The sequence below is a fragment of the Macrosteles quadrilineatus genome, unplaced genomic scaffold (genome assembly GCF_028750875.1).
Source record: "Macrosteles quadrilineatus isolate MER2022 unplaced genomic scaffold, UCM_ALF_1.0 Scaffold_2__2_contigs__length_208266976, whole genome shotgun sequence".
NCBI lineage: Eukaryota > Metazoa > Arthropoda > Insecta > Hemiptera > Cicadellidae > Macrosteles > Macrosteles quadrilineatus.
This window is the reverse complement of record NW_026542595.1, coordinates 71,204,974-71,219,404: the sequence shown is the minus strand read 5'-3', so window position 1 is coordinate 71,219,404 and position 14,431 is coordinate 71,204,974. Positions and strand designations below refer to the sequence as shown.

General features: G+C 37.4%; 1 protein-coding gene across 1 annotated transcript in view; it reads left to right on the top strand.

Moving 5' to 3' along the window:
- Positions 1–214: 214 nt before the first annotated feature.
- The window catches only part of LOC128986930 (ets DNA-binding protein pokkuri), a 52,836-nt gene continuing 38,619 nt past the window's right edge, over positions 215–14,431 (top strand). Inside the window, exon 1 of the mRNA XM_054407546.1 lies at positions 215–566. The gene's annotated coding sequence lies outside the window, so the exon portion shown is untranslated. The remainder of the gene's footprint in view (positions 567–14,431) is intronic.

Genomic DNA, 14,431 nt, shown 5'->3' with positions numbered 1-14,431 from the left:
TCTGTGTCTGTTGGCCAACTCATTGTGGGAACAATCTGCCATCAGACGCTTCATTAGGCAGAAACTTTTGGCCCGGAGTGTACAGAACAGATTCTGATTATGTCTATGTAGGAGCGCGGGGCTTCCTGCTATATCGCTTGGAGGGGGCGGGGGAGGGAGAAGCGGACATCCGCCGCGCGACGGTGGCGCTGCGAAGTACTGCGCGGCAGCAGCGGCGGCCGTCGTCGCAACTAACCTCTGTCAGTGAGAGGAACTCAGCTGTTGAGGCGAGTGTTTACTAGCCGGCCAACAGGACTGTTCCGCACTTTTAGGTTAGGCCCATTGTTGTACGGGGTTTTATCGCTATTTTCCACCATCCGACCACCCTCAATGGCAAAAATGTTCTGTAAACGGACTAGTACCTTTTTATTTTTCCTGAAGTGAAGTGTTGTTTCTATTTGCCCCAACTAAGTGATAATTCTGGTGCCGTGACTTCTGTATTTTGTGGTGCTTCACTTGGAATTTGTGATTCATTCTGTGCAATACTTATTTGGATTTGCGGGTGCCTGCTCATATCATTACAAAAGGTAGGTTTAATATTCTGCTGATTTGAGAATTTTACGTGTACTCGTTATCGGTCTTGTACAAAACTTCATTTTTACAATTGCTTACAAAAAGCAAAAATAAGTACGGTAATGAATATTACACCTTAATTTGGCAGGTATAGGTTTTCAGCATATTTTTATTACTTATACAAAACCTAGAAATTGTAATCCTGCTCCCCATGATTTAAAAGTGCCCTATAATATAACATGACGTCATGTTGTGTTGTTAATCACAACCAACCTGTAACGACTAATTTGTTTATGATTTCCTAATTCAAGCCTTTGGCTATCACACCTACCATTTTAGATTTTCCTCTTCTGGTGTTGAGTAATCTATCAATTTAACGATTTTTCACGCCACAAACACCGGAAGATGGCCGTTCAAAAAACACAAAGTTTTAATACAAAAACTTTTACGGTAACGAGTTCTCATTCTTCGGAAATATGCCGCAGTCGGTTTTCTTTGTACAGTAGGTAGGTAGGTACTGAACAAATTAAACAAGATAACTTAACGGAATGTACGCAAGTTATGGTGTGCTGCTTTTAGTTGTTCGAGGACTTTGTTCATTTCGTCCTATGTCAAAATGTCGATGAAATGAATATGGGATTGAAAATCTTCCAACAGTTTTTGCAATTTATAGCAGCTGTCAGATAAAGCTAAATTAATAAAGTAAAAACTGTAATGGCGCTGTTTACAAAATAATTAGTTCACTCTGCAGTGCAAAAACGGACATCTTGTGCAGATAACCCTTGGCGCTGATAAAATGACTGTCATTGATGTTGTGTTATATGTCTGGGTTAATAGAAAGATCCAGTAGAAAATTGATAGTTTTTATAGTCCTGTTTGTAATACTGTGTACTTAACGATGTCAAGAAAAATTGTAAGTGTCGGCTTCGATTTAAGTAAAATCACGACTTTGGACTTAATTTGGTTCGCTCAAGTGTACCTAGTTTATCCTGTTTGCTATTTTAAAGTATGAGTTTGAGCAAAGATTACATATGCTACGTTTGAGCAATCATTTCAGCGGATTGTGATATCACATATTCTGTAATCGCATGTTTGTTGTGATCAGGAAAGTCCTTACTAGTATTTACTAGTAAAAAAAGTCTTTGGTAGTGATAATATGTTAAACTTGTAGGAAATAACCAACGCTTTTTCTCTTTTCAAGCTTCTCGCTTAGCCTTATTTTGTAGCCTATTGTATTTTTTTTTACGCGTGAAAAGAAATACTTTCGTCACTTCAGATATTTTCGACTTCACTGTACCTTCGAGACAAGTATACATTCAGTCGCTGGTGTTATTAAATAGGCCTTCTCCAAACGTTGACGTTCTTACTTGTTCGGTCGGAATCTGCATAATTGTGTAATGAATGCACGATTTAATTAGTTATCGATTATCATGAAACACTTTGCAGTGACATATTTTACCATAATGAGAGTCTGTACGTTTATTTCTGTGGTCTAGAGTCAAACGCGCTGGACTTGTTGATGAGGGCAATGAGTACATTATACCTCTTAAACTTTATTTATATGTAACAGTAATGTTATCAAATGAAAGGCCTTTCTGTATTTTGAAGACTCCTCTCCTTAAGTCCAATCAATAAATAACACAAGCTACACACACATACATAAACACATATCACAAGCTTAAATAAATCTATTTCGTAGGTACAGAGGTTTTTCAAAACTAAGTGATGTTTTCCCATAGCTATTCAGTCCAAGTTAGTCTCCTGCTATATCCACTGTACAGTACAGAGCAGTCAGCACGTTGTGAGATGTGGAGATGCTCCATGCGGAGGGTGGCGGTACTAGAGACAGGTCGAGGGTGGGAATGCCCGGGGGATCAGATCAGGTGAGGACTGAGGGTCGTAGGGTCGGTATTGTAAAGACCCACCTGTGGACGAGACAAATCCAGACCGACAACAGGTAGGGGGAGGGAGAGGGGGAGACAAGAATGTACAGTCCGCTCCAAGAGCGGGGCTCGGAGAGGCTCGACGTTTTTTACAAATTATATTTAGGGGCTCCCCACATGTGTAGGGATGGCTGGTGTTATTATACACTACACTCGCTACGACTGTTATCCCACGGGAGATGTCCCATCTGGCAGTGTTTAGTGTTCACTAACCGGGGATCCACACTGTCTGGGCTATCCACATGACGTGGCTTCTTATAATTGCACCACTGTTTATAATGTTGTCGTGATTTTTGGCGTCTTCTTGAAGGAACTCATAAATACGGAGCTGGAGAACCAGTGACACAGCAAATGATTTTAACCAATCAAATTACAGACTGTGGTATTGTAGAAATGCTTATATTCCAATGAATACAATTTGCCAATAGACTATTTTCCACGGATTGACATTGGACCTGAGGTCAGTTGTATGTGTCCGTTGTCATGTTGAAGAGGAACGGCTGGTCTATAGCGCGAAATTGCTGACATGAGAACTTGGGTTAAAATCCAGCTACACATAAATGGATTTTAACCTCGTTATGACATGGCCGTGACATGGTTCGTGGCCATCTTTAGCTCTAGAGTCCACACTGGACAACAATAAATAGTCTAACAGAATTCTCAGGCAATGAAATCCATCTCTGGATCGGAGAACTTCCAACAACTAAAAACCAGTGGTTTGATCATTATTTTTACAAGCAATGGCAAAAAAACTCCTGAAATAACCACAAATTCAATTCTAAACGTTTCTTCGATTTGATTAGTCCCATAAAAACAATGGTGTGATGGTGTTTTTGGAGAATGATAACGACGTAGCCTGTTCATAAAGATAATGTGACTTGGTGGCAATCCTCTTCATTATCAAGGTTTAGCTATCTTGCCACTTGTGACTTGAACTGCGATAAGTTTGAGGAAAAGATATTCTAAAATATTTCAATTGCTATGAAACACTCGAGATTTGTTTTTGGAACTAACACCTAGCCTGCTTCAAAACTTCTGTACTGTACTAGGAAACTGTGGGATTATATATTTAAAACTGAATTCTACTAGTAAAATTCACTAGTCATCCCTGTAGTCATTACTATAGTCAGCTACTAGAGTTTATAGTCAATGTCAATCGATCATTCGTGATGGCTCAACGGTTTACACGCCAGCTGTATCCGTAATCAACCTGGGTAATCCTGATTAGTCAACCCATCCGAAATAGTCGAGTTATTTTTAATCCTAAAGGTTGATAGAATACGACTCTTGGCATAATTATTTTACCATACAAAAATCGATGTTACAGAAATTTGTTTCTTAATGGATGTTGATGCTAATTAAACCATCTTAACATTCATAAAAATTAATTTAATCATGCATAGTTTTTTCCGCTAAAAATATCGTTAATTTAATGTTGTTGTTATTTAACTTGAAAACATATTATTAGGCTACTTCGTGGGTCTCACAGGAACAAATTTACAAGTTTATGAATAATTTTAGTCACTTTGTGGTTGCGGCCTAAAAGGTTAGTGCGTTGGGATTTTATCATCCAAATCGGTAGCTGTTCTCATGTAGGCTACTAAAATTTCAGCGCTTTGTACGATTTTGAAACTTAAACCTGATTTCCATTATTTAACTTACGTCACAAAATGTTACTCCGTTACCACTATGTTTGAGACAGCAACGCAAACGCCGCATCTACTTGCGTATTTTAAGTTAGGCCTAAATAAAAAAGTGATCCTACTATCCTACTAATATTATAAATGAGAAAGTTTGGATCTATGGATGTATGGATGTATGGATGTATGTTTGTGACAAGTGAATGCGAAAAATACTGGTCGGATTGGGCTGAAATTTGGCATGATGATAGCTCACATTCCCGATTAACATATAGGCATATTCTTATTTCAAAAATCCTTTCGGGCTCCGCCCCAGTGGCCTTGGAGTTTCCCATGTTAACCTTATGAGAAATGGAATTATTGAATCTTAACAGCTGTTTCAATTAAACAAGTTGGTTCTGTTCTATGATGTTCAATAGCATTAAAGTTACAAGGATTACCAACAGGGTGCAGCACTATTATTTCTTTTATATTTATGACAACAGCTAATTTGCAACCAAAAGGTGAGTGAGCGTAGCGAACGAACTTCAACCTGGAGGCGAGTTAGCGTAGCGAACGAGTTAACCTGAAGGCAAGTAAGCGCAGCGAACGAGCTCCAACCTAAAGGTGAGTGAGCGTAGCGAACAAACTTCAACCAGGACGTGATTGAGCCATGCGAACGAGATAATCTTGAAAATTAAGAAGTTAAACGGGGCAAAGCCCGCGGGTTACAGCTAGTAAGTAATATGTGTCATGTGTGCCCTTTTTACTGACAGCGATCAGCTGTTTCTTAAGCCAAAACTATCAAAAGCCCAATGGTCGAAGACAGCTGGAACCATAACAAACTTCCCTGGAATGGAACCGGCGAGCTGTTGACTGAGACGAGCACCATAACCACTCAGCCACAACTCATGCTTCTATTCGGTTCAAATTGGTGCTACGTGTGGTGTATGTGTGTGGTGGGTGTTGAAATACAGTAGTAGTAGTTAGCCCATCGATGTTTATAGGCCTACTCTACAGGGAGTTATTATACATCGATGGTCCAGCCAATCTCTGACGTGTGACGTGTTTTTCAGTTTATCCACTCTGTCCCAAGACGTTTTGTCCATAGCCTTTCCCCGCCCGGCCGCTCGGCTGTTTGGCCGCTCACCCACTGTAGCGTGATTTATATTTCACACCACGTAAATTTTACCACTAGTTTGATTCACTGCGAGACATAAATTACGATATTGCAAGCCTCGTTTGCTCTACTTCTCAGTGGCGAGTTTCAAAACTGAAACATCAGGGAAGATTTGGTCAGTTTAGTAGTTTGGTATGAATGTTTACAAAACGTTAGATGTAGGCTATTAAGATTTATGTTTTGTTTTTTAACAGAAGCACTTATTATTTGAGTCTTTTTGATTCACTGCGAGACATAAATTACGATATTGCAAGCCTCGTTTGCTCTACTTCTCAGTGGCGAGTTTCAAAACTGAAACATCAGGGAAGATTTGGTCAGTTTAGTAGTTTGGTATGAATGTTTACAAAACGTTAGATGTAGGCTATTAAGATTTATGTTTTGTTTTTTAACAGAAGCACTTATTATTTGAGTCTTTTTGATTCACTGCGAGACATAAATTACGATATTGCAAGCCTCGTTTGCTCTACTTCTCAGTGGCGAGTTTCAAAACTGAAACATCAGGGAAGATTTGGTCAGTTTAGTAGTTTGGTATGAATGTTTACAAAACGTTAGATGTAGGCTATTAAGATTTATGTTTTGTTTTTTAACAGAATATTTGAGTCTTGGCCTTTTGCGATTTTGCGTTTGTCTCGCTCGCTTTTCCCCAAGGAACGATTTCCAGTTCAATCTTGATTTGTTGAGCATTGACTTGAAACTTCTGGACTTCAACAATAGTCTTGCAAGCCTTAGCCCAAATTCACTGGAGTAATCTACCTAAAATTATTTTGATCAATACTATGATCTGATATGATCCACATAGGTTCAGTTCCGAGTACATGTAATCAGAATTGACATGTGAAAACTCCTTTTCAGGATTTTTGGGGATTATACCTGTGAACCACGACTTTGAATCTATAACAAGTCAAAATTATATTTGCTGCAACTTTACTTGTTGTTAATGGCAAACGAAAACGCAAATTCTTAAGTATGTTCATTGCGCATTCTGTCTTAATTTTTTAGGTTGGCTTTTATTCGTTTTCGTGTCGTCATTTCTTTGTAGAATAATAACCTCATATTTACATAATTTGAGTGACATAAAATACAAACGTCAGTACTAATCAGACATTAACATTGTACATGGCTGTTATTGGTATATATACCGGTGACTCAACCACTATGCTAATCTGTTGTCAGAGAAATGCCTCTCTCCATCACACGGTACACACCAAGGTCGCTGATCAGTTCGCGGAACCTCCAACGTCTGTCGGACATTCCAGAGTGTAGGTGTCCTGGCTACTGGTCGTAAATTCAGGGGCCATATTTATATAATCTAACCTAACCTAACCTAACCAAACTTCTATAAGCGGATTAGGGCCAGAGGTGGCCAGCTCTCCGTTTCCCGACATTCCAGATGGTAATGTTGTTTGTGCTCGGGTTAACAGATAGCATTATGTCTCTACAGCTTTACAACAACCATAGTGCGTGGCGTAGGCATAAAATAATCGTTAGGTTTTCGAAAATGAGAAGTTGATAATGCTGTTAGCCTATTGCAAGTAAACGCATCTTAAAGACTTGTTTAGAAGTTTGATATTCGATTCTGAAAGTAGGGACTACAGAGAAGTGGTAAACATTTTGTATAACATCTCTGATTCACTTGTGCAGGCTATCTTATTTTCCCGAAAGAAAAGGAACAGAAATCATTGGCAATGGACACAATCATTGTATATAGAGCGTGTTATTGATGGATCACACGAGTTATCACTGTCGTAAATAGATTACGTATTTGAGTAATCAAAAGCCTTATTATATCAGTTTTTGATACAATCAGGCATATACAAATTCTACAACGTTATAGCCGACCGCTTGTTTTTTAGCGTTTGCCATTGGCACTGACATTGAAATCCCACCTTTTTCACATCTCAGCAAGGTTTTTACTGAAACGAAAGTGAACTTGGTTGGATTGTGTTTGAATGTCGAATGGGTCTCCTCTATATCGGCATTTGGAAGTTTCACTTTTAGTTTTTCATTCTCTGATAGACTATACAAATATAACAGATAAAACCGTTGCAATCAGTTGACTTTTTAGTTTGGAATCGTAAAAAAGGTCCAAGAAAGAAAGCCGTATTTAATAGTTGCACCTTGGTTTGTGGTTCAGTTTACGTATTGTTTTAAATTTTGAAGTAGGTTTAACGTAGGAAGGGGAAGTTGGCTTGACGATATAAGAATTTACCTTGACCTTCATAAACTATTTTGACTCTAACAATTGAATATTCAAACCTCTGCTCTTCAGTCCGGACGTGAGTTACACCGCTACAAATCACAGGCATATCTTTTCCTGGTCGGTATCTGGAAGGAACTAGGAGGGAGTTGGTAAGCTGCTCCCCCGAGCCTGGGACGCCAGCGAGTGCGTTGTGCAAAATGCTTGTCTTGACTGTACTCTTCCATTCCTGACCTAATCTCTTAATCCCTTCCTTGCGGGTGTGAGTAAACTGTTCTCCCTTGGCTGTTGCATACATTTGATTCATGTTCATTAAACTATTGAGTTACAGACTAGTTAGAGTTCAATTGTGTAATAGAATGTAAGTATGTAAGTAATAAGTTGAGGTAACAAATAAATTACAGCAACCCATTCTAGTTTCCAAACACTATGCTACAATGATTGTCGTACCACTACGCAAATATAGTGCGTTATCAAATTTGGTTTTTGAGCCATGCCACACCGAAAGTACCATGCCCGCGGCTGGAGTTTTGGGGTGATTTTCATCACAATTTGTTTTACATAATAATTACATCTTACCTAGGCCATGTAAAGTTTCTGTAGCAAACTGTTTTTAGAAGTAATTTAATTTGTTAATAGGTGTGAGAATAAACTATCCACTTTCACTTTTGTTTTCAACGTTATTTTTCGGTACACTACAAAGACTAATTACTTTTTAAATAAAAACATTCATAGGAATACTGAATTTCTTTAATCCAGTTACGAAAGCTTCAAAACTAATAACATTTTTTACCTAGGCCTTATATAAAAATTCAAAATGTACATTGATTGTACAGTTTTGGTTGTTGCAAATCGAAACTGTTTATCAAACAATTACAAATAATGTTTTTTTGCTTACGTCGACAACATAAAAAATATGATAGGAAACATTACATTTGCACCGTAAACATTCTTTTCGCATGGAAAACAATCATGCATATTTCATGTGATAACATAATACGAAAACAATTGATTTTGTGTGGTATGTCTTGAGGTAAAACGTCCGTGCGCGGTACTCCCGCGGAAACAACTGACATACTAGAGCAGAATCTACAGCATAATCATGACCCCGACGAAAGCAAATATTCAGTCCAAGCGATATCAAATAGCTGCAAAAGAAAAGCAACAGAACAGTTGTTTGAGAAACCCGAGATAATCATGTATTAAAAATGTATTTCCTTGTCTTGTGAAATATTAATGAATAGTCTATACATTCACACCAATCATAAATATAATCAAACGATCTTTATGATCAATAAAGATCCAAACTATAGAAAAACTCAAACTTAAAAAACATTGATTTCTTATCAATAAAAAACATCATATTTTTAAATATTTAAATAAATCGTTGTAAATAGGCCTAATTAAACCCTCTTTGTTAACAATAATATACTTTAAAAATTGAAAACTCATTAAAAAAAATAAAATATACTAGTTAACAATATAGAAATAATATTTTTTTTAAATATTATAATAAACCCTTGAAAATAATTAAACCCTCTTTATAATCAATAATACTAAATGAAAAAATAAAAACTCATTATTAAAAACATACTACTGTAGTTACTGTATCAATATAGAAATAATACTATTTACACGAGTTTCTTGGAATACTTTACCTACGACCGGTTTTTAATTACTAACTAGTGGTCGTCCTGTGGTCGAAACTCGACCAAAAATAATTAATGTACAGACTTCTCTATTTTCTCCCCACACTGTAAAAAAAACATGTGATTGGAATTTCTTCCATTTGTTTTGATTTTCTGTTTACATTTTGTTGTTATTTCGTCACCATCATGGCAACCCATTTGGTCCATGTTAATTTTTTGAAGTTTTCAAATTCATTTTTTGTTCTTATTTGTTAGCCTATTTTAATTTTTAAAAGCATTCTGCACATCTACAGGGAAATATCTTTCCAACAGTATGCGTAGATTTTCCCTGCGATGCACACGAGCCGAGAAAAAAGGTTTTAAAGAAACATGCTTGCCTATTAATATATAGATAGATAATCACTAAACCCGATTTCCAGAAGAGGTTATGTTTTCGTTTAAGACGGTGACACACTATCGATCTTTTCCCCGAACAAGACCCCGAACCGAGCAGGGAGAAGGGAGAAGGGAGGTCGAAGGGAGGATGTTCGATAGTGTGTCACGAGTCCGTACACCGATCAAGACGCCGAACAAGACATCAGGCCGAGCAGGGAGACGAGCGCTCTGGAGGCGGTTTTTTGGCGAAAGATCAAAGAAAAGATCGGTCCGATGTACGGTCCGATGTACGATAGTGTGTCACGGTACATTTTGCCCCGTACATCGTCGCGAGCGCCGCACCGAGCGGCCGCCTGCGCTAGCATTGATAGTTCTGATTAAATATGGCAATTAAACTCTTTAATTGGTAAAATAAATAAATGTTGGGTAATATGTTGCCGTTATATATTATAAACATTTAAGATGTAATGTTTGTGGTTTGTTTGGTCAAGGTTGAAAGTGTAGAAACCGTTAAATCAATTATATCAATAATATTAAGGTTGAATTAAGTAATTGATGTTGACTTAAATTCTTTCAAAAATAATATAAACATTAATATTATTAAAGGCAATTTAAATGATCATTCTGTAACGTTATTTCAATGAATAAAACCAATATAAATCAATAGATATAACTAAGCATCCTTTCTAGAATATTTTATTTTTGCGACAAGTTTTCAAAATGCGACTTTTAACAATAATTTTTATGTTATAGAAACTTTTTATAGAAACTTTCAATGCACCCCCCTCCTTCTTCCACGGCACTGCCTCCGCGCTCTCACTCGCACACACTCTCTATCTCTCTCTAAACTTCCTTTTGCCGCGCTCGGTAGAATTCGTCTGGTCTTGGTCATGTTCGGGGAAATGTTCGGAGTAAAATTTTGCTGATATTTATCTCCCTTCTCCCTTCTCCCTGCTCGGTTCGGGGTCTTGATCGGGGAAAAGATCGATAGTGTGTCACCGCCTTTATGTATAATCTCTCATTGCCACTGACAGAGATGCGACGACTCGTTGTACCAATCACTAAATGCACCTATCGTTAACATTTAAATTGATAAAGAGCTGGTTAGTTAAAGTTCGAAGCATTACAATAATACTTTAACTTTTTTAAATTATTTTACTTTTTCTCTTAATTCTTGGCCCTCATTGGTCAAGTAATGTTCCCGTGTAGTTAACTAAAATAAACTGATATATTACCCGTGTAGTTAACTAAAACTATGATGTCATGTAAGTAAACAATGCTGTTATGTGAAACCTTTCAATTTTAAGAACTGAACCGTAACGGCATTTAAAAAAACGGTCGTAGGTAAAATATCAAAATAAACTCTTGAAAATGATTAAGGTTTGCCACATGAACGAAGTCCGTCATTTTATTGCGAATCGCTTACTAGCGATTTGAACGAAGTATTTCTGCGAAATCGCACCACTCAAATAACGTTCTCTTGCAAGGTTTACTTCGTTTTTTCTCTTCCTGTACTGTTTCCCTCCATTCTCCCGTGGCTTGTCTTGCACATTATTGATCTTAACATACTTGGAATGACACCAGCTCACTCACAAAGGGTAAACACATTATTCTATAACAAAATCGAGTATATCATAATAGTATGCTCATTATCTTGTAGGTATAAAAATCAATAGTGTTTATCAATGTAATTAATAATTTTGCCTTTAAGGATACCGAAATTAAAGGTTATACACGTGTACTTACAGTAACTGTTAACACAGCATCTACGGTCCTACTACCGTTGGTACGGTCATAATACTTTAGATCCATTAGGGAAATTTGTAACCAACTCTGAGACAGATGAAATCTGCAACCAAAGATAAGTACAGTGGTCACCCATTGCAGATTGAATTTTCTTAAAGAACTTCACATGTTGTTTCCTTCTTATCAGGTAGTAGGGTAAACAGAAGTGGGATGTAGTGTCCATTCTTCACTGCAAAAATGGTAAACATCTGCTTGAAATTGTCACAGCAATAGTCGAAGGTTCCATCCATTAGCAAAGTCTCACTGTCTTAGCATTTCTATATTTCTCTCTGTTCCAAATATCACAATTTTATTTTCCTTATCGTTGTCTAATAGAAAGTTCTCTCCCCGGCCGGTTTCAATGTTCATGCTATCCAGCGCCAGTTGAGTTTGAATTAAAGTTTTAGGTAGAGGTGGCAAAGATTTTCTTCTCGCATTGTAAATATTCTTCCTGACCTTCGAGCTATCTTTTTCAGTGACTGTTTCCTTTCCACTACTTAATTCTAATTCCAATTTAATGATTTTCTCGGGTTTCTCAAACAACTGTTCTGTTGCTTTTCTTTTGCAGCTATTTGATATCGCTTGGACTGAATATTTGCTTTCGTCGGGGTCATGATTATGCTGTAGATTCTGCTCTAGTATGTCAGTTGTTTCCGCGGGAGTACCGCGCACGGACGTTTTACCTCAAGACATACCACACAAAATCAATTGTTTTCGTATTATGTTATCACATGAAATATGCATGATTGTTTTCCATGCGAAAAGAATGTTTACGGTGCAAATGTAATGTTTCCTATCATATTTTTTATGTTGTCGACGTAAGCAAAAAAACATTATTTGTAATTGTTTGATAAACAGTTTCGATTTGCAACAACCAAAACTGTACAATCAATGTACATTTTGAATTTTTATATAAGGCCTAGGTAAAAAATGTCATTAGTTTTGAAGCTTTCGTAACTGGATTAAAGAAATTCAGTATTCCTATGAATGTTTTTATTTAAAAAGTAATTAGTCTTTGTAGTGTACCGAAAAATAACGTTGAAAACAAAAGTGAAAGTGGATAGTTTATTCTCACACCTATTAACAAATTAAATTACTTCTAAAAACAGTTTGCTACAGAAACTTTACATGGCCTAGGTAAGATGTAATTATTATGTAAAACAAATTGTGATGAAAATCACCCCAAAACTCCAGCCGCGGGCATGGTACTTTCGGTGTGGCATGGCTCAAAAACCAAATTTGATAACGCACTATATTTGCGTAGTGGTACGACAATCATTGTAGCATAGTGTTTGGAAACTAGAATGGGTTGCTGTAATTTATTTGTTACCTCAACTTATTACTTACATACTTACATTCTATTACACAATTGAACTCTAACTAGTCTGTAACTCAATAGTTTAATGAACATGAATCAAATGTATGCAACAGCCAAGGGAGAACAGTTTACTCACACCCGCAAGGAAGGGATTAAGAGATTAGGTCAGGAATGGAAGAGTACAGTCAAGACAAGCATTTTGCACGACGCACTCGCTGGCGTCCCAGGCACGGGGGAGCAGCTTACCTACGCCCAACTAGGAAATGCCCGAAGGTCACACCGCCAGGACTTCCCTCGACGAGTTAAAACACGTTAATTATGTTACATATTTTATGAGTTGCTCGCATAGGTTTGCTATTCCATGCTCAATGTTCAATGCTCATTGCTCGCCGCTGCCTGGGAGTGCTCGGAAGTATGGCTAGTGACCACAGCAGGAACCAGCAACCGAGCATATGCCAAGGCCACTCAAGTCTTCCTCCTCTTGTCTTCCGTCTCTCTCCCACCTCTGACCACCAACACTCTTCTTTTTCTTCCCCGTGTCTCCCTTCTTTTCGTTTTTTGATTTTCTCATGTTTCTCGCCACAACAGCGTTTGACGCATTCTGTAAGTCTCCCTTGGTGGGAAGGCAAATAGTTGAAAGTGGGTGATCCTGTACCGTAAGGTACCTATTTTATGTATTTTATGGTATTTTATGGAACCTATTACTTTGAGTATGCTATTGTAGTTTACTAATTGCATTGAATACAATAGTTTGTGTATTCATTGGAAAGGTGTGGATTTAATTTGGGCCACTCGAATAAAACATGAAATAATTTTTAACGTTTACAAAAAGAACTACATGTGTAAGCCAAAATAATCCTTAATACTGTAGAGGTTAGGTTTTGGATGTTAATTTTTATTTTCATCATCGGACATTTTAGTATTGAGTTGGATGGATCACCGATTTTAGACCTTTTGTCCTTATTTTCAGATTATTTTTAATGGGAAACATTAAAATTACTTTCTCTAGCCAGTTCAGATTTGTGATTTGTTTTTAATATCGTCATTTTAGTGAAGTTAATCATGACTGGATCAACGTTATTTACTATTAAATTGTAGTAAGTGGGACTTAATTTTATTTAACTACCATATATACCTACCTAGAAATCCGATGGATAAAAAGTCTTTCTCATAAAAGTCACTTCTTTGTTGATACCATGAATCGAATCGAATCATAAAATGTGTAATATAATTTGTTGCATTATTTGATAGTAAGTGATTCGCTGAAGCTGTTGGCTACATTTGACCAGTAGTCGTAACATTCGTGGTAGACCGTAGACCTGCAGACAGCCAGTTCCGCGTGTATCTGTTTATAGCGGGCAAAGGTTGCGAGGCTCAGCTGGGGTGAGACTTATCTCTTATCAGTCCCAGCTGTCCGCGCGACCTTGAGCTGCCGCGGTGGCCGAGCCTCGCTCAGGGAAGTTCTCTGTACTTCCTGCCCTGGTTATCACTACCTGTGATAAGCCAGGACCTTCACGACAGCTGTGGTGTTACTGATAACCGCTCATTTACCAAGTGTCGTGTTTATCACCAACATTATCTCATTAAAGGAAGATAAAACGTTTTTGATGTTGTAATCAAATATAACAAAAATTAAGTTATGAATTTTTATGATACAAGATTTATTCTAAATAGTGTATATGAAAAAATATTGTGTTGTTTGTTTATGTTATACCCGATTTTTCTCTGGATGGCCTTGTATAAATAAGCGGATTCCCTGTGTAATATTTACAGATTTAAAGGAACCGAGAAGCTTAAGTCCAGTTCGAGCTTA